Source organism: Ostrea edulis, chromosome 8 (assembly GCF_947568905.1).
Source record: "Ostrea edulis chromosome 8, xbOstEdul1.1, whole genome shotgun sequence".
In the NCBI taxonomy this organism is placed as follows: domain Eukaryota; kingdom Metazoa; phylum Mollusca; class Bivalvia; order Ostreida; family Ostreidae; genus Ostrea; species Ostrea edulis.
The window spans coordinates 41,000,463-41,019,302 of NC_079171.1; the positions used below are offsets into that span (position 1 = coordinate 41,000,463).

The 18,840-nt window shown below is 37.0% G+C and overlaps 1 long non-coding RNA gene across 2 annotated transcripts; it reads right to left on the reverse strand.

The window, feature by feature from the left end:
- Positions 1–10,377: 10,377 nt before the first annotated feature.
- On the reverse strand, positions 10,378–17,012 carry LOC130049072 (uncharacterized). 2 transcript variants are annotated; one of them, XR_008797589.1, is made up of 3 exons: positions 15,154–17,012; positions 12,055–12,460; positions 10,378–11,860 (listed from the first exon to the last, which is right to left on the reverse strand). It is a non-coding gene; the product is annotated as an uncharacterized LOC130049072 (long non-coding RNA). The 2 variants fall into 2 exon arrangements; XR_008797588.1 differs by having other exon boundaries at positions 10,378–12,460.
- Between the last annotated feature and the right edge of the window lie 1,828 nt (positions 17,013–18,840).

Sequence of the window (18,840 nt, forward strand, 5' to 3'; positions counted from 1 at the left end):
ACCATGCAAACACTGATGTTAGCACTGTTTTGCCACTTGAAGAATTAGAGTGAATGAAATTCATTGATTCCATGCGTTGTGTTGATTCAATGTCCAATCACCCGTATGATATACGCCTTTCTTCTAGACACGCATGTGTACTCAACACCAACCCGCACTTAAGGCTACAGTTATAGTGTATAATAAGTAAATAGTTCACCTTAAAACGGAGGTCCCGCGTTGCGACAGGCGTTGATATGCTAAAGAACCGCCACTGCTACGACTCTGGGCGTTTAGATATAGGTATATATTTGTGGTACGTCACCTACAGTTGTTGACATTGCAATATTCATAAGTGAAGAGGGGGGTAAAATAATCAAAGTAAATCCTCCTATATGAACAATTACAATCCTTTATGTTGCCTTTTCGCTGGAATGATTTATAAAAAAAAATTAACATGTCCTTATCCACCGATTCTAAAAAAAAAAATGCAAGCAAGCACCCCTCTTGATTTTCACGTTTTCTCAATTACCCATTGTGTCTACTTGAACGGAGCGCATGGTCCTTCAAATATCCATATTTATTTATCTCATTCACAGGTACGATATATATAACAAATATATAATATGCAATTTGAAAATTCTAACATCCTAGGTTTTTTGTGTTGACATCCTTGAACTATGCATAAAGTACCTTTCGGATAAAATTGAGTTCAAACGTGCAGTGCATCATTAGATTGAACGAACATTCTCAGAGTATTTCATAACGATACATAATCCTCTATCGGCAGACAAAAATCTTTTAAAAGAATAAAATGCAAACTTCAAGCATAATTTGTAAAAAAAAAAAAAAAAAAAAAAAAGAATGAAACTAAAATATTGATATTGATTGATTGAATCGTGTTGAACGTACCTCCCAATAATTTTTCACTCATTTAGAGACGCCATAAATAGCGGAAAGGGGCTTCAAAATTAGGTCTGTGCTCGACGCTTACTGCCTTTGAGCAGTGAGGGTTCCTTAGCGTGCCATACTTACAGTACGGTCTTTAATGTAGCATTGTAAAACCAATTTTATTTTATTTTATGGGAAGTTTTGGGAATTGGTAATTATGAATATTTAGAAAGGGTTCATTTAAAGCTTTCCAAATTATCATTGAATTGAGAGCATTCAACACCAAGTTATATGATGTATGGTGAATTCGGGGTGTATCCACTTTATGTGTTCAATCAAGGATCGTTAATTATTGGTGCAAGGTTGCTTTCGGATGCGATGTTAATCTTTCAAATATTATGTACGCATTTTGTAAAGGCAAAGTGATACAAGATGTTTGCTTTTCAAAGTTGTTGCTTTATGTGAAAAAATTCTGAACAATCTAGGTTTCGGAGGTTTTAGTTTTGAATAGTTCAAATATATTATTAAACAACGAATTTGCGATCAGTTGATTATAGGAGTTATGAGATTGATCACTGTTCATTATCTTCACCTTTATAGTAGTTAGGAGATTGATCGCTGCTCGTTACCTTCACCTTAATAGGAGTTATGAGATTGATCACTGTTCGTTATCTTCACCTTTGTAGGAGTTATGAGATTGATCACTGTTCGTTATCTTCACCTTTATAGGAGTTATGGGATTAATAGCTGTTCGTTACCTTCACTTTTATAGGAGTTATGAGATTGATCACTGTTCGTTATCTTCACCTTTATAAGAGTTATGAGATTGTTCGCTGTTCGTTATCTTTACCTTTATACGTGTTATGAGATCGATCACTGTTTGTTATCTTTTCCTTTATAGGAGTTATGAAATCGATCACTAATTATTATCTTCACCTTTAAAGGAGTTATGAGATTGATCACTGTTCGTTACCTTCACCTTTATAGGAGATATGAGATTGATCATTGTTTGTTATCATCACCTTTATATGAGTTATGGGATTAATAGCTGTTCGTTACCTTCACTTTTATAGGAGTTATGAGATTGATCACTGTTCGTTATCTTTACCTTTATAGGAGTTATGAGATTGTTCGCTGTTCGTTATCTTTACCTTTATAGGAGTTATGAAATCGATCACTAATTATTATCTTCACCTTTATAGGAGTTATGAGATTGATCACTGTTCGTTACCCTCACCTTTATAGGAGTTATGAGATTGATCACTGTTCGTTATATTTGCCTTTACAGGAGTTATGAGATTGATCACTGTTCGTTATCTTTGCCTTTACAGGAGTTATGAGATTGATCACTGTTCGTTATCTTTGCCTTTACAGGAGTTATGAGATTGATCACTGTTCGTTATCTTTGCCTTTACAGGAGTTATGAGATCGATCACTGTTCGTTATCTTTGCCTTTATAGGAGTTATGGGATTGATCACTGTTCGTTATCTTTGCCTTTACAGGAGTTATGAGATCGATCACTGTTCGTTATCTTTGCCTTTATAGGAGTTATGGGATTGATCACTGTTCGTTATTTTCGCATTTCATACACGTATACTGCGTAAAACTAAACAACGCATATAAGATTCAGTACAAAGTATAGGCCTAATGTAGAAATATTCAGTACAAAGTGTAGGCCTAATGTAGAAAAGGTGCAGATTAGAGATCTGACTCAAACCACACAATGCGGTGAAAATATCCATAAACTCTAAATATTTACGTATAATATACTCTTACTAAAATATGACCTCCTAGTCAATGTTACCATATCACACAAATTAGAAGTAAGCCAGGCTAACTTTTTGGGCAATCAAGCGTTTAATTAATAAACAAAACTATACAATGATTATAAATCATAGCAAATGCGATATTGCATAAAATAAAATACAATATGAAATACAGCTTAATAACCATTTAGCGTTTACCCTCATCAACCTAACCGCCCAGAAAAAAAAACATAGATAAAAAGGGATTATGAAAAACATATGGAAATCTGTGTCCACACGCCGGTGTTAATAATGTCTAGAGAGTGAATACTGGACGTGTATTCTTTAGCTGTAATTCATTAATAAAAATACTTAATACATTGTTGAAAAAAAGGTGTGTCTGACACGGTGAGAGCGCTGACTTAGAACGACTACTGTTAACCTAACCTTGATATCCCAATAACTCCATTTGATTGGTCGTCCTATGACCACCCTGCGTATCATTACACCAATATACATTCGAACACGCTTCTATCATACAATGTTTTCCCGCTATTCTGCGAAACGCGGCAAAACTTTATCATTGACCAAATTCATTTTTCATGTATTATATAACTGGACTCATTGTATAAAAACCATCGTCACAAACCACGAGTTAGAGTCCACACACGCTCTCTGGTGAGGGAGAGAATCAACGAGAAGCACCCTCAGGTACATGTAACCAACAATGTATAAAAACCTATCGCGTTATTTTACGAAGCAATAGCCTAGCGAAATAAATCAGGGGCGTAGCTTCGTTAGGATCGAGTAGAAACGTGCCCACACATAATTTTGATATCATAAATTTTACAAAAAAAATATCCACATGATAAAGTGTTATACATGTATCTCTCTAACGTTTATCGCTTTTTTTAAATCGAAGGAAAATACATGTACAAATGTAGTACACATAGTCATTTTGTTTGTTTTGAACATATTTTATTGTACATACATGATATACAAAAGGATCAGAAACAAGTTCAAATAACTTACGAGTTCTTCTCCTTAACATTTTGTTTGATATTTTTTGACATACTTGATCATTACTTATACGAACCAATGAACAGAAGATCAGTGGGTGTTGATAAGCTTACAAAGATCCGGTGTATTAAGATTTATATAATCCGCCAAAATTCAAAATGTATTTATTGGAGTGATTACAACACGTCGTTCTATCGAACACGTGTTTACTTGGTGTTTGTTATTTATTCTGCAATCTGATTGGCTAAAGTAAATATATTCAACAAGTATTCAACACTTGAGTGCACACTTTCTCTTTTGTAAGAATTTACCGCATCCGAAGACAGTAACACGCTAATTTCCTACAGAAAATAGGAAAATTAAAATGTATCATTTGAACTATTTTTCTTTATTGAATTATTAAAAATGCAATGTTGAATAACAATAATTACTCGAAATGAAATTTAGGAGGATATAAACAACATTCAAGAATAGACTATGCAGGCCTCGACCGAGTTCTCCAATCTAGATATCGACATAAAGTAACAGAATCATCAATAAAGGAGGGGGGGTGTTAGTGGGTGTGTACCTATGTAAGCTACATATTTAATAATTACAAATTCCTGTCATTTTATTTCCTGTCATACTACTTATATCTCTATATAAACCCTTACGATGAAATACCAATTAATGTGTCAAAAATTAGTTGGTCTACATTTAAGTTCACCCCCACCCCCGATGTGTGAAACATATTCAAATAAATTCCCCTAACGAAACTGTCTGAAATTTATGAAAATGGGGAAAGGCTATAAGCCCGTGAACTGATCCGACCGGAAACTCTGTGCACTCAAACACACACAAATTGCATACGTCATACCTTCTACTTTCGTTTTCCTATATATGATGCTGTACTCTGTTCACGGGCCTGATTCTAACACGAATTAAAATGTGATTCAGTTTCCGGGCCTGACTTTAATACTAATTAGGATAAGATTCAGTTCACGGGCCTCTAATTAGGATATGATCCAGTTCACGGGCCTGACTCTAACACTAATTAGGATGTGATTCAGTTCACGGGATTGCTTCTAACACTAATTAGGATGTGATTCAGTTCACAGGCTTGACTCTAACACTAATTAGGATGTGATTGAGTTCACGGGCCTGATTCTAACACTAATTAGGATGTGATCCAGTTCACGGACCCGATTCTAACACTAATTAGGATGTGATTGAGTACACGAACCTGATTCTAACACTAATTAGGATATGATCCAGTTCACGGACCTGATTCTAACACTAATTAAGATGTGATTCAGTTCACTGGCCTCTAATTAGGATATGACCCAGTTCACGGGGTTGACTCTAACACTAATTAGGATGTGACCCAGTTCACGGACCCAATTCTAACACTAATTAGGATGTGATTGAGTACACGGGCCTGATTCTAACACTAATTAGGATATGATCCAATTCACGGACCTGATTCTAACACTAATTAAGATGTGATTCAGTTCACGGGCCTCTAATTAGGATGTGATTGAGTTCACGGGCCTAATTCTAACACTAATTAGGATGTGATTGAGTTCACGGGCCTCATTCTAACATTAATTAGGATGTGATTCAGTGCACTGGTCTCTAATTAGGATATGATCCAGTTCACGGGCCTGACTCTAACACTAATTAGGATGTGATTGAGTTCACGGGCCTCATTCTAACACTAATTAGAATATGATTCAGTTCACGGACCTGATTCTAACACTAATTAAGATGTGATTCAGTTCACGGGCCTCTTATTAGGATGTGATCCAGTTCACGGGCCTGACTCTAACACTAATTAGGATGTGACCCAGTTCACGGACCCAATTCTAACACTAATTAGGATGTGATTGAGTTCACGGGCCTCATTCTAACACTAACTAGGATATGATCCAGTTCACGGGCCTGATTCTAACACTGATTAAGATGTGATTCAGTTCACGGGCCTCTAATTAGGATGTGATCCAGTTCACGGGCCTGACTCTAACACTAATTAGGATGTGATCCAGTTCACGGGCCCGACTCTAACACTAATTAGGATGTGATTGAGTTCACAGGCCTTATTCTAACACTAATTAGGATATGATCATGTTCAAGGACCTCATTCTACCACTAATTAAGATGTGATTCAGTTACCAGGTCTCTAATTAGGATATGATCCAGTTCACGGGCCTGTCTCTAACACTAATTCAGATGTGATTGAGTTCACGGGCCTGATTCTAACACTAATTAGGATATGATCCAGTTCACGGGCCTAATTTTAACACTAATTAAGATGTGATTCAGTTCACGGGCCTCTAATTAGGATATGATTCAGTTCACGGGCCTGACTCTAACACTAATTAGGATGTGATTGAGTTCACGGGCCTGATTCTAACACTAATTAGGATATGATCCAGTTCACGGGCCTAATTCTAACACTGATTAAGATGTGATTCAGTTCACGGGCCTCTAATTAGGATATGATCCAGTTCACGGGCCTGACTCTAACACTAATTAGCATGTGATTGAGTTCACGGGCCTGATTCTAACACTGATTAAGATGTGATTCAGTTCACGGGCCTCTAATTAGGATATGATCCAGTTCACGGGCCTGACTCTAACAGTAATTAGGATGTGTTTGAGTTCACGGGCCTGATTCTAACACTAATTAGGATATGATCCAGTTCACGGGCCTAATTCTAACACTGATTAAGATGTGATTCAGTTCACGGGCCTCTAATTAGGATATGATCCAGTTCACGGGCCTGACTCTAACACTAATTAGGATGTGATCCAGTTCACGGGCCCGACTCTAACACTAATTAGGATGTGATTGAGTTCACGGGCCTTATTCTAACACTAATTAGGATATGATCATGTTCACGGACCTCATTCTACCACTAATTAAGATGTGATTCAGTTACCAGGTCTCTAATGAGGATATGATCCAGTTCACGGGCCTGACTCTAACACTAATTAGGATGTGATCCAGTTCACGGACTCAATTCTAACACTAATTAGGATGTGATTGAGTTCACGGGCCTGATTCTAACACTAATTAGGATGTGATTGAGTTCACGGGCCTGATTCTAACACTAATTGGAATATGATCCAGTTCACGGGCCTAATTCTAACACTAATTAAGATGTGATTCAGTTCACGGGCCTCTAATTAGGATATGATTCAGTTCACGGGCCTGACTCTAACACTAATTAGGATGTGATTGAGTTCACGGGCCTGATTCTAACACTAACTAGGATATGATCCAGTTCACGGGCCTGATTCTAACACTGATTAAGATGTGATTCAGTTCACGGGCCTCTTATTAGGATGTGATCCTGTTTACGGGCCTGACTCTAACACTAATTAGGATGTGATCCAGTTCACGGACTCAATTCTAACACTAATTAGGATGTGATTGAGTTCACGGGCCTGATTCTAACACTAACTAGGATATGATCCAGTTCACGGGCCTGATTCTAACACTGATTAAGATGTGATTCAGTTCACGGGCCTCTAATTAGGATGTGATCCAGTTCACGGGCCTGACTCTAACACTAATTAGGATGTGATTGAGTTCACGGGCCTCATTCTAACACTAATTAGAATATGATCCAGTTCACGGACCTGATTCTAACACTAATTAAGATGTGATTCAGTTCACGGGCCTCTTATTAGGATGTGATCCAGTTCACGGGCCTGACTCTAACACTAATTATAATGTGACCCAGTTCACGGACCCAATTCTAACACTAATTAGGATGTGATTGAGTTCACGGGCCTGATTCTAACACTAACTAGGATATGATCCAGTTCACGGGCCTGATTCTAACACTGATTAAGATGTGATTCAGTTCACGGGCCTCTAATTAGGATGTGATCCAGTTCACGGGCCTGACTCTAACACTAATTAGGATGTGACCCAGTTCACGGACCCAATTCTAACACTAATTAGGATGTGATTGAGTTCACGGGCCTGATTCTAACACTAACTAGGATATGATCCAGTTCACGGGCCTGATTCTAACACTGATTAAGATGTGATTCAGTTCACGGGCCTCTAATTTGGATGTGATCCAGTTCACGGGCCTGACTCTAACACTAATTAGGATGTGATCCAGTTCACGGGCCCGACTCTAACACTAATTAGGATGTGATTGAGTTCACGGGCCTTATTCTAACACTAATTAGGATATGATCATGTTCAAGGACCTCATTCTACCACTAATTAAGATGTGATTCAGTTACCAGGTCTCTAATTAGGATATGATCCAGTTCACGGGCCTGTCTCTAACACTAATTAAGATGTGATTGAGTTCACGGGCCTGATTCTAACACTAATTAGGATATGATCCAGTTCACGGGCCTAATTTTAACACTAATTAAGATGTGATTCAGTTCACGGGCCTCTAATTAGGATATGATTCAGTTCACGAGCCTGACTCTAACACTAATTAGGATGTGATTGAGTTCACGGGCCTGATTCTAACACTAATTAGGATATGATCCAGTTCACGGGCCTAATTCTAACACTGATTAAGATGTGATTCAGTTCACGGGCCTCTAATTAGGATATGATCCAGTTCACGGGCCTGACTCTAACACTAATTAGCATGTGATTGAGTTCACGGGCCTGATTCTAACACTGATTAAGATGTGATTCAGTTCACGGGCCTCTAATTAGGATATGACCCAGTTCACGGGCCTGACTCTAACACTAATTAGGATGTGATTGAGTTCACGGGCCTGATTCTAACACTAATTAGGATATGATCCAGTTCACGGGCCTGATTCTAACACTAATTAGGATATGATCCAGCTCACGGGCCTGATTCTAACACTAAATAAAATGTGATTGAGTTCACGGGCCTAACTCTAACGCTAATTAGGATATGATCCAGTTAACGGGCCTGCTTCTAACACTAATTAGGATATGATTCAGTTCACGGGCCTGATTCTAACACTAATCAAAAATGTGATTGAGTTCACGGGCCTGACTCTAATACTAATTAGGATATGATCCAGTTCACGTGCATCTAATCCAATCCTTGTAAACCCTAACCCAGTCCTTGTAGAGCATAGATTAGTCCCTGTAGAGCATAACCTAGTCCCTGTAGAGCATAACCTAGTCCCTGTAAAGTATAACCTAGTCCCTGTAGAGTATAACCTAGTCCCTATAGAGTATAACCTAGTCCCTGTAGAGCATAACCTAGTCCCTGTAAAGTATAACCTAGTCCCTGTAGAGCATAACCTAGTCTCTGTAGAGCATAACCTAGTCCCTGTAAAGTATAACCTAGTCCCTGTAGAGCATAACCTAGTCCCTGTAAAGTATAATCTAGTCCCTGTAGAGCATAACCTAGTCCCTGTAGAGCATAACCTAGTCCCTGTAAAGTATAACCTAGTCCCTGTAAAGTATAACCTAGTCTCTGTAGAGCATAACCTAGTCCCTGTATAGCATAACCTAGTCCCTGTAAAGTATAACCTAGTCCCTGTAGAGCATAACCTAATCCCTGTAAAGTATAACCTAGTCCCTGTAAAGTATAACCTAGTCCCTGTAGAGTATAACCTAGTCCCTGTAAAGTATAACCTAGTCCCTGTAGAGTATAACCTAGTCCCTGTAGAGCATAACCTAGTCCCTATAGAGCACAACCTAGTCCCTGTAAAGTATAACCTAGTCCCTGTAAAGTATAACCTAGTCCCTGTAAAGTATAACCTAATCCCTGTAGAGCATAACCTAGTCCCTGTAGAGCATAACCTAGTCCCTATAGAGCACAACCTAGTCCCTGTAAAGTATAACCTAGTCCCTGTAAAGTATAACCTAGTCCCTGTAGAGTATAACCTAGTCCCTGTAGAGCATAACCTAGTCCCTATAGAGCACAACCTAGTCCCTGTAAAGTATAACCTAGTCCCTGTAAAGTATAACCTAGTCCCTGTAAAGTATAACCTAGTCCCTTTAGAGTATAACCTAGTCCCTGTAAAGTATAACCTAATCCCTGTAGAGCATAACCTAGTCCCTGTAGAGCATAACCCAGTCCCTGTAGAGCATAACCTAGTCCCTGTAGAGCATAACCTAGTCCCTGTAGAGTATAACCCAGTCCCTGTAGATCCTAACCTAGTCCCTGTAGAGCCTTACACAGTCTTAACCTATAAAATGCAACTTTGTCTCTGTACAACAGTATCGTATTTCACTGATAATAAATTTTCCATACATGTTTATTATTAGTTTAATCATCAGGCACAATTGAATAGTCTCGTGGGGATTCGGGTTAGAATAGATCCTCAGTACCCCCTTGCTTGTCGTAAGAGGCGATTAAATGGGGCGGTCCTTCGGATGAGACCGCAAAAACAGAGGTCCTGTGTCACAGCAGGTGTGGGACAATAAAGATCCCTCCCTGCTCAATGGCTATAAGCGCTGAGCATAGGCCTAAATTTTACAGCCCTTCACCGGCAGTGGTGACGTCTCAATGTGAGTGAAATATTCTCGAGAGGGACGTTTAACAATATTCAATCAATCAATCACAATTGAATAAATACCCGGTCTCTCTGTGTTATAGACTTTACCAGTCATCTTGAGCTAAATCAACATTTTTGTGCCAGACCCATTTTTGTGTGCATCATAACTCAGTATCCCTATAAATAGTTGAATCTGCAACTACTACATGTAAGAGCTTGACGTATTTGACAGACATTTTTTTCCACAATTTCCTCTGGTACTTAGTCTTGATTTTAATTAAGAAGAAAAAGTTGAACAGATAACAGTTTTATTATCAAGACCTTAGACATACAATGATTACATTATCACATTGTTGTAACCTTTGACATTGAAATATATTTTCCAGATGCATGTACTTATGAAAGAGCTGGCTCGCATTCTACCTCATGCTCCAAGATTGCGTAGCAATAGTAACACATGATGGCTATATTAGACAGATTGATAATGATGGGTAATCAGATCAAACATCCTTAATATAAATCAAATTTACATAATCTGTTAAGAATTGATTATATATTACTGGGTAATTAAGGGGTCTTTCATGAAAAGAAATGAAAAAAAATTTAAGTTTTCATAAAACATATGAAACAACAATTTTATCTTTCTTTCAGTGATTAATTGGTAAACGCATTAAACGTTTCAATGTTCCATGGGAAATACAACATAACTACATGTATTTATTCTATATGTTGAACAAGAGGCCCATGGGCCACATCGCTCACCTGAGCCACCTTGGCTCATATTGAAAGATTTTTCCTGAATAATTGTATGTAAAACTTTGATTCTCTATTGTGGCCCCATACAACCCCTGGAGGCCATGATTTCAATAAACTTGAATCTGTACTATGTCAAGAAGCTTTCATGTACATTTTAGCTCTTCTGGCCCAGTGGTTCTTGATAAAAAAAATTAAATGACCCACCCTATTTTTGTGGTCATCTCCCCTTTGAAGAGGGCATGGCCCTTCATTTGAACAAACTCGAAAGCCCTTTACCCAAGGATACTTTTGGCTAAGTTTGGTTATTATTGGCCCATTGCTTCTGGAGAAAATATAAAATGTTTAATCACGGACAGACAATGAACAACAGGCGATCAGAAAAGCTCACTTGAGCTTTCAGCTCAGGTGAGCTAAAAAGTATTTACGTATGGAATAATTTTCTTCATATGTGTCTTTTTTCATCCAATGCTATTTCTCCCCACTTTTAAATTAACGTTCAGATTTAAAATACATCAGAGTTTCCTGTAAATATGCATATCGATATGTGATATATGTCCTTATCAACTACAGAGTTTCATAATACTGCCTTGCCTTGCACGTGAGTTAAAACAGTATACCCTTTACAAGTCGTTGCCTGCAGTATATAATAACCTCTCTAGGATAAGAATGAGTTGAATTAAACAATGCTATAATTCTAATATACAAATGATCCATGTGTACATGTATACTCTCCAAAGAAAACAATTTAAACAATGTTAATGTTGCTGAAGAAAATTTACCACAAAGCAAAAGAAATGCAAAAGTTTGGCATCGGATCAAGTGCCTTTGACCTTGTTGACAATATACAATTACAAACAAAAGAAATAATAATAATTTATTCGTTTTGTGAGTGCACACTCAGTGGAGGTCAGTGGAGGTGCATCTTCTGTTGGCCTCCTCATATGCCATTCCTGTTTTGGAACAAATGAGAACAACGGCCTCTTTTAGCATCACTAGGGGCAGGTAGTGAGCTGCCATTCTGGATAGCAAACAAAATTCTATGAAAATTTAAACTTTAAATATTGTGCAATCATAATAAACTATACTGTCTTTAAAAAATTTAAAGGTTGAAAAAGCATAACATACATAAATATACTATATTAAATTAGTTTTTATTGTTTCAAGGATGATATGTTTAAGTTCTAGATATGAATTACTGGTAAGTAGCCTTACAGTGGATAATTTAGAATTTTTTTTACTGAGGTCTTCATTTTGCAAGCCTTGCAGTGTTCTGTATTTGGTAAAATCTAAAATAGATATTGAAAAAATATTATATTCAAAACATGATGAAATCATGAACTCTTTGGGAATAATTTATGATTCAATTGCAACTACATGTAGGATCGTCTATGAAATAGACATGAATGCCCTTTCTTGCAGAGTGGTGAGAAATCAACACACAGAACAATAGATGGAAGGAAGGACATAATTTAGATAATTATAACAAACATTATACAACCTAGCCATATACATGCTTGGATATGAAAAGTATCAATATTAAATGGGAGTATCTCTACCCATGACGAGCCCTGCTGCACATCATTCTGTCCCTGAGTATATTTAGAACGTGTCCCAGTTCCTAAAAATAAAAGTCGGATTAGAAAGCTTTAATATGTTATGTGATGCACTACTTGTGTAAAAATTGAGCAAACATGTTCATTCAACTTCATAAAGATGTGTATTTTGGATCCATACCCAAAATATATATTGACTAATTCCTATCATATCAAAGTAATCAAAATGTGAGCTGCTGATTCTTTAGAAAATTACCTTCTTACCAATATATCAATATACTTTCCCCAAAGCAGTAAAGTTTAATATATTTATTGAACGGATTTTTTTTATAAACTGGTGGTGTCTTTCATGGTCTTCTTCCTCACTGGAAAAATACTGTTGTCTTGTTCATACATGGTTTTGAAGTGGACATTGTTTTCAGAAGTAAGGATGTAGATGTATATCATGTTTTCCCCACAACCCCTGGCCAATGGATTTTTTTTTTTTTTTTTTTTTTAGGTTCATACAACATTTATTCACATTATGACAGTCAGGGTTTTAACATCATGCCCTTACAAACCCACCTGACTAGGGGGTACAGGGTATTTTATCTACCATTTACTCACACATCCACTCTAATAGGCATTCATTCAAAGATAGGAAAAAAGGAAGAGAATTAGAAAGGAATGAAATTACTCTGGCTTATCATATGTACACTATACAAAATAATATTAATCTAATAGGTTGTCACAAACTAAAGGTTTTAAATGTATAACAAATGTACTGTTATGACATTGATAATAACTTCCGATGATATACATAGGCTAATTAATATATACAATTACATATTATATATTCTGGATGATCTAAAATCTATAAATCTTTTAATTTATGAAATGTATTCCATTTCTTCTCAAAAACATCTACATAATCATTTTTACATGCTAACTGCCTTTCTACTTTGTACACATCTGTCCAAGTGGTAATAAAGTTATTTAACAAAGGCGGATTGTCTCTACATTTGCAACCATACATAAAGTACTTTAAATAATAATTAATCAAATTGATCATTTCATTTTCTGAGCTACCCAGCAAAAAGGTTTTTTTTTTTATCAACAACAATATTTACTGGAAAAAAATCCCTAAACCATGACTGCACATTCTTGCAAAATAAAACAACATTTTCACAGTCATACAAAACATGCTCTATTGATTCCCTTTCTTTTACACAAAACGAACATAAATCGTTGTCTATTTTCTTTATTTTGAACAAAAATAAATTTGTGACTAAAATTTTTTGATTTATACGATATTGTAGCCACTGTAATTTTGTATCCTTTGTAATAGTAAAAACATTTTTATTAATTGTATTCCACTCTTCTTGAGAGATATCAAATTGTATATCCCACTTCTTTTGACCTGTAGGTTTTTCTTCACTATGATTAAAAATTTGGTACAGTTTTTTCTTGTTTCTTTTAAAATATATGAAAGGGGCTATATGTATGGGAATAGTAGGTTCTTGAACTTTTATAAACTGGTTTATTCCATTATCTCTCATTGCTTTCTTCAATGCTTGTCTTAAACCAAAAAATTCCAAAAAATGAGATTTTACTTTATACATTTCCATGAATTGATTATAATTCATGATATCTCCATTCTCATCTAACATTGAGTTAACTGTATATACATTATTTTCACACCATTCTTTCAGATATAAAGTTTTTCTATTTACCTTTATGTTTTCATTGTACCATAAAACACTATTAACCATACGTTCAGAAGATTTTTTTTTTCTCAAAAAGACATATTAACCATTTCCAGGATTTACTTACATCCCTCCAAAACATATTCTTTCATTTTTCAAGTTTTTGTAAAGCATACAACGGTCCAAATTTAATAACAATGGATTTGAATAATTAGGAGCTAGGATGAACTAAAAATTGTCTACCACACCACATACAAACAAGAGGCCCAAGGGCCACATCGCTCACCTGAGTCACTTTGGCTCATACATATGTATTTAAAGATTTTTCCTATATATTTGTATGCAAAACTTTGATCCCCCATGTGACCCCATCCTACCTCTGGGAGCCATGATTTTCACAAACTGAAATCTGAAATATGTCAGGAAGCTTTCATGTCAATATCAGCTTTTCTGGCTCAGTGGTTCTTGAGAAAAATATTTTTAAACATTTTCCTTATATATTTGTATGTAAAACTTTGATCCCCTATTGTGGCCCCATCCAACACCCGGGGGCCATGATTTGAACAAACTTGAATCTGCATTATGTCAGAAAGCTTTCATGTAAATATCAGTTTTTCTGGATCAGTGGTTCTTGAGAAGATTTTTAAACATTTTCCTTATATATTTGTATGTAAAACTTTGATCCCCTATTGTGGCCCCATCCAACCCCCAGGGGCCATGATTTTAATAAACTTGAATTTGTACTATGCCAGTAAGCTGTCATGTAAATTTCAGCTTTTCTGGCCAAGTGGCTCTTGATTAGAAGATTTTTGAATGACCCCACTCTATATTTGCATTTTTGTGATTATCTCCCCTTTGAAAGGGACATGACCCTTCTTTTGAACAAACTTGAAAGCCCTTTACTCAAGGATGCTTTGTGGGAAGTTTGGTTGAAATTGGTCCAGCGGTTCTTGAGAAGAAGTCGAAAATGTAAAACGTTTATGATGCCGACGACGACAGACAACGGGCAAATTTTGATCAGAAAAGCTCACTTGAGCCTTTGGCTCAAGTGAGCTAAAAATATAAATGCTCACCATTTACGAATATCACAGTTTATCATTCCTGTCGGTGCATGGAGTAAACTGCCAATCTGCAAGATATTTAATTATCAAATACTTTTATGCTATTCTCTAAACTGAGCACACTAAAACCTGTAATTCATATAATACAACACAAGAGATGTTTCTAAAACACATATGCCCCCAAGTTGCAAAATTGAAAGGGTTATACCCGTGCCTCATTTAATTGATAGTAGTATCACCAATTCAAAATATTGAGCAGACAATATCTTCCTATGTCAAGAGTGGACTGACCATGTGACCTAAGAATCAATAGGGGTCATCTACTCCTTATATATGCTGTACAAGTGTACCAAGTTTGTTGTCAATCAACCAATTAATTCGTAAAATATAGGAAACATCCCCCTTAATGTATTGAATAGTATGAAGGAGAAAGCATGGGCAGGAAGATAGACATGAACTCTGATAAGCCATATAGGAGGAGAAGCGTTCACAAACTATTTTATACCCTACACCCCTCAGATCCACTTTAACTTTAAGGATAGCAATTGGATCCTCCTGTCCCTACAACTTACACATCTACAAATGGCATTGAAGCATTGTACAAATTCTCAAGTCTATCAGATAAGCCATATAGGAGAAGTGTTCACAAGGTATTTTAACATCCTCCACCCCTTTTAGATCCACTATATCTTTTAGGAAAAACTTTGGATCCTCCCATTCCGACAATATGCACATCTACAAATGACAATTAAGCATTGTACAAAGTTTCAAGTCTATCCAATAAGCCATATGGGAGGAGAAGAGTTCATAAGCTATTTTACATCTTCCACCCCTCTTAGATCCACTATAACTCTTAGGAAAACAATTGGATCCTCCCGTCCCAACAATATTCACATCTGTAAATGACAATGAAGCATTGTACAAAGTTTCAAGTCTATCTGATAAGCCATATAGGTGGAGAAGCGTTCACAAGATTTTGTGACAGAAGGAAGGACGGACAGAAAGTACAAATACAATATGTCTCCCCCTGGAAGAGGGAAGATATAATTATATGAGTGCATGTTTATATACACACAGCACTAAACATAACTTAAAGTAATTTCACCCTCCTATGATGTCATCAGATTTTGCAAAATCAATGATTTATTTAGATTTATGCATGATAGGAACATAAATTTTGTTAGTCTTTTCCGATAGTTATTGTAAAAAAAAAAACAAAAAACTGTTAAAACAAGAGGTACTGTGAGCAATGCTCACTAAGAATACCCCCCGCTTACCCCAATCTCCTAAAGGGTGTTGGAAATATATAGGTAAAACTTCAATATTATGATCCAAAAGGTATCTAGGAACACAGCATCTCCATGCGATGAAAAAAGCCGTTAAAGAATTTAAATGGAAACCATATTGCTACTTTGATGTCCAGTGCGCGTGACCTTTGACCTTTTGACCCCAAAATCGATAGGGAACATCTTCATCCCATGGGTAGTTCATATATATGATATGGTAACGGTAGGTGGAAAGGATAATGCTTTAGAGCCCGGAAACCATTGCGTCTACAGACGGACGGACAGACGGACGGACGGACAGACAGACGGACAACCCGATTCCAGTATACCCCCCCCCCCCACAACTTGTTGCGGGGGGTATAATAAACTATTTCAAAAGTCTAAGTTATAGATGAATAATCAATGATACGATTTAAATCAAAATAGATGTGTGTAACATTTCACTATAAAGAGTTGTATGAAAATGTGATTTGTGGAAATAAATAATAATGCTATAATTCTAATTAGAGGCCTGTGATCTTAATCACATCCTAATTAGTGTTAGAGTCAGCCCCCTGAACTGGAGCATATCCTAATTAGTGTTAGAATCAGGCACGTGAACTCAATCACATTTTACTTAGTGTTATAATTAGGCCCGTGAACTCAATCACATTTAATTAGTGTTAGAATCAGGCCCGTGAACTCAATCACATGCTAGTTAGTGTTAGAATCAGGCCCGTGAACTGGATCACATTTTAATTAGTGTTAGAATCAAGCCCGTGAACTGGATCATATCCTGATTAGTTTTAGAATCAGGCCCGTGAACTCAATCACATTTTACTTAGTGTTAGAATTAGGCCCGTGAACTCAATCACATTTAATTAGTGTTAGAATCAGGCCCGTGAAGTCAACCACGTGCTAGTTAGTGTTAGAATCAGGCCCGTGAACTGGATCACATTTTGATTAGTGTTAGAATCAGGCCCGTGAACTGGATCATATCCTAATTAGTGTTAGAAGCAGGCTCGTGAACTCAATCACATGCTAATTAGTGTTAGAATCAGGCCCGTGAACTGGATCACATTTTAATTAATGTTAGAATCAGGCCCGTGAACTGGATCATATCCTAATTAGTGTTAGAAGCAGGCCCGTGAACTCAATCACATGCTAATTAGTATTAGAATCAGGCCCGTGAACTCAATCACATGCTAATTAGTATTAGAATCAGGCCCGTGAACTCAATCACATTTTACTTAGTGTTAGAATTAGGCCCGTGAACTCAATCACATTTAATTACTGTTAGAATCAGGCCCGTGAAGTCAACCACGTGCTAGTTAGTGTTAGAATCAGGCCCGTGAACTGGATCACATCTTGATTAGTGTTAGAATCAGGCACGTGAACTGGATCATATCCTAATTAGTGTTAGAAGCAGGCCTGTGAACTCAGTCACATGCTAATTAGTGTTAGAATCAGGCCCGTGAACTCAATCACATGCTAGTTAGTGTTAAAATCAGACCCGTAAACTGGATCACATTTTAATTAGTGTTAGAATCAGGCCCGTGAACTGGATCATATCCTGATTAGTTTTAGAATCAGGCCCGTGAACTCAATCACATTTTCCTTAGTGTTAGAATTAGGCCCGTGAACTCAATCACATTTAATTAGTGTTAGAATCAGGCCCGTGAACTCAATCACATCTTATTTAGTGTTAGAGACAGGCCCGTGAAGTGGACCATATCCTAATTAGAAGCCCATGAACTCAATCACATCCTAATTAGAACCCTGTGAACTCAATCAAATCCTTATTAGTGTTGATTCTGTACCTCCACTTACAAAAAATTTTTAATATGCATCTCGGGTACGAGTTAATACTAGGCCTTTAGTAAAAACGAAAGTAAATTGTATGACGTATGCAATTTGTGTGTGTTTGAGTTCACGGAACTTCCGATTGTATCAGTTCACGGGCTTATAGACCCTGCCATGAAAATGCACGATAGTTTATACCTACAATCTATTCTAATTAATTTGATGCGCACATCAGAGTAAACTCTTCCATATTTTTCTGAAATTTCTAACCACCCCCACTCCAGTCAAAAAAGGGGACCCCCTACACCTCCTACCCCCTTCGGTGTTTCTCGCCCCGTGAAACCTAAATTGTAGATACACATCAAAACAGTGGTACCTAGCTACACGCACCTGCCAATGATTTTCAGAAAATAGGCGCTTTTCCAAGAAGTCAAAGCGAAAGTAGCCCGTCAACTGAACACATCGTGGCCTAGTAGGCCCCATGTTAGTACACAGACGAATAGCCGGCACAGACAACAGCGCTCCCCGGTATAAACAACAGCTGACCCCAGGGCGAACAATGAGTCAATCAACAGCGATCTCGATAGCCTGTCATCGTCACAAACCACGATTTTGACTCCATACACGCCCC